The 3,044-nt window shown below is 49.5% G+C and overlaps 1 non-coding gene across 1 annotated transcript; it reads left to right on the forward strand.

Annotated features, from left to right (window-relative positions):
• Window positions 1-2,284: 2,284 nt before the first annotated feature.
• Window positions 2,285-2,388, forward strand: LOC133362576 (U6 spliceosomal RNA). Its single transcript, XR_009757510.1, has one exon. It is a non-coding gene; the product is annotated as a U6 spliceosomal RNA (small nuclear RNA).
• Window positions 2,389-3,044: the final 656 nt, after the last annotated feature.

Genomic DNA, 3,044 nt, shown 5'->3' on the forward strand with positions numbered 1-3,044 from the left:
GTGAGTGTGGGTCTCTGTGAGTGTGGGTCTCTGTGGGTGTGGGTCTCTGTGGGTCTCTATGAGTATGGGTCTCTGTGGGTCTCTGTGAGTGTGGGTCTCTATGCGTGTGGGTCTCTGTGGGTCTCTGTGAGTGTGGGTCTCTATGCGTGTGGGTCTCTGTGGGTCTCTGTGAGTGTGTGTCTCTGTGAGTGTGGGTCTCTGTGGGTGTGGGTCTCTGTGGGTCTCTGTGAGTGTGTGTCTCTGTGAGTGTGGGTCTCTATGAGTATGAGTCTCTGTGGGTTTCCATGAATATAGGTCTCTGTGGGTCTCTATGAGTATGGGTCTCTATGAGTATGGGTCTCTGTGTGTCTTTGTGGGTCTCTATGAGTGTGGGTATCTGTGGGTCTCTATGAGTATGGGTCTCTGTGGGTCTCTATGAGTATGGGTCTCTATGAGTATGGGTCTCTGTGTGTCTTTGTGGGTCTCTATGAGTGTGGGTCTCTGTGGATCTCTATGAGTATGGATCTCTGTGGGTCTCTATGAGTATGGATCTCTGTGGGTCTCTATGAGTGTGGGTCTCTATGAGTGTGGGTATCTGTGGATCTCTATGAGTATGGATCTCTGTGGGTCTCTATGAGTGTGGGTCTCTATGAGTATGGGTCTCTGTGTGTCTCTATGAGTGTGGGTCTCTATGAGTATGGATCTCTGTGGGTCTCTATGAGTGTGGGTATCTGTGGGTCTCTATGAGTATGGGTCTCTGTGTGTCTGTATGAGTGTGGGTCTCTATGAGTATGGGTCTCTGTGACCTATCTCTCTCCCCACTGCTACCGTTATCGTATTCTCTTACTCCTGCTCTCCGCTATTCCGGGCACCATCACTCCAGCTCCCCATCGCTCCAGCTTCCACCAAGACTCCGTCTCTCTGTTGCGCTATACAGTGATACCTCGGTTCACGAACTTAATTCGTGAACTGACTCTGGTCGCGAACCGAATTGGTCGTGAACCGAGGCACATTTTCCCACAGGGTTCAATGTAAATCCGGTTAATCCGTTCTGACCTTTTTATTTGGTTTTTGAAGCACAAAAATATTAAACAAATTACAATACACATTAGTACTGTACAGTATAGTAATGTATAAAGAGAGAACACTAACCTTGCTTGAGATGACTTCAGTAAGCACTCAAACGGGTGAACTGTACATTACAGTAAGTACAGTATTGTACAGTACAGTAGTACAGTACTGTATGTGCTAAAAAGCACACCAAAAAGCAAAAAGTCACTGAAAGTGTCTTCACAGTACTCACAGTACTTCTTTCTGTGTCTCTTCTTCTCTCCACGATCTTCCTACAGGAAGTCACGACCACGTGACAGCCTGGAAATAGCATTAAAATGGCCGCGGCTCCTGTTCGTGAACTGGAGCATATTTTTATGAACTTTTCTGTTCGTAAACCGAGTTGTTCGTGAACAGAAGCGTTCGTGAACCGAGGTATCACTGTATTTTTAGATCCACCCCAATCAGTCCCTATTCATTATCTCACCCCCCGATTACCCATCACCCCCCAGGCCCCCAACCCCACGTGACTTTGTTATTGCCGCCTGGGCGACGCCACTCGTTAAGCAATCACCCTCTCGGCCAATCACCGGCCTGTGTCCCCGGTTGCCCATAACAGCTGTCACGTCACTTAACGGGTCTCCTCTCAGCAACAACAACATCGTCCTCAAATACCCGCTACTGTACACTTGCTTGTCTGCCTAGCAACAGACCCACAGAGCGCGTGGCGCGTGTATTTCAGGTCCTACATCTCTATAAAAATTGTGTGTGTATATATAACAGTACTGTGTGTGTGTATAAACTGTATATTACATATCTCTCTATGTGCGTGTCTCTCTCTGTCTCTCTCTGTCTCTCTGTGTCTCTTTCTGTGTCTCTCTGTCTCTCTCTGTCTCTCTGTGTCTCTCTGTGTGTGTGTCTCTCTCTGTGTATCTCTGTGTCTCTCTCTCTGTCTCTCTGTGTATGTCTCTCTGTGTCTCTCTGTCTCTCCGTGTCTCTCTGTGTGCTTGTCTCTCTGTGTCTGTGTCTCTCTGTCTCTCTCTGTCTCTCTGTGTTTCTCTGTGTGTCTCTCTCTCTCTGTCTCTCTCTGTGTCTTTGTCTCTCTCTGTGTATGTTTCTCTCTGTGTCTCTCTCTCTCTCTCTGTGTCTGTCTCTCTCTCTCTGTGTGTGTCTCTCTCTGTGTCTCTCTGTGTCTCTCTGTGTGTCTGTCTCTCTCTGTGTGTCTGTCTCTCTCTGTCTCTCTGTGTCTCTCTCTGTACTTGCTCCGGCAGTACATATACTAAAATTGGAACGATACAGAGAAGATTAGCATGGCCCCTGCGCAAGGATGACACGCAAATTCTGTCTCTCTCTGTCTCTCTCCACGTCTCTCTGTCTCTCTGTGTGTCTCTCTCTGTGTCTCTCTGTGTGTGTCTCTCTCTCTGTGTCTCTCTGTGTCTGTCTCTCTCTGTGTCTCTCTGTGCCTGTCTCTGTGTGTGTGTGTCTCTCTGTGTGTGTCTCTCTGTGTGTGTCTCTCTCCGTGTCTCTCTCCGTGTCTCTCACTCGGAGGCGACGACGAGAAGAACGATGACGACGACCACGAGGTGGTGACGACGACGACGGCGGCTTGTGATCAGCACGAGGGGGATCATCCCACTGACAGCCACGAGTCACGAGGTCTCCCACGTGGGGGAGGGGCGGGGCTCCTGGCCTCGCTCCGCCACAGGCCACGCCCTCTTTCTAGAAGACACGCCCTCTGTCTAGAAGACACGCCCTCTTTCTAGAAGACACGCCCTCTGTCTAGAAGACACGCCCTCTTTCTAGAAGACACGCCCTCTTTCTAGAAGACACGCCCTCTTTCTAGAAGACACGCCCTCTGTCTAGAAGACACGCCCTCTTTCTAGAAGACACGCCCTCTTTCTAGAAGACACGCCCTCTTTCTAGAAGACACTCCCTCTTTCTAGAAGACACGCCCTCTTTCTAGAAGACACGCCCTCTTTCTAGAAGACACGCCCTCTGTCTAGAAGACACGCCCT

Source organism: Lethenteron reissneri, unplaced genomic scaffold (assembly GCF_015708825.2).
Source record: "Lethenteron reissneri isolate LAM-NWPU_2019-01 unplaced genomic scaffold, ASM1570882v1 scaffold_1532, whole genome shotgun sequence".
In the NCBI taxonomy this organism is placed as follows: Eukaryota; Metazoa; Chordata; class Hyperoartia; order Petromyzontiformes; family Petromyzontidae; genus Lethenteron; species Lethenteron reissneri.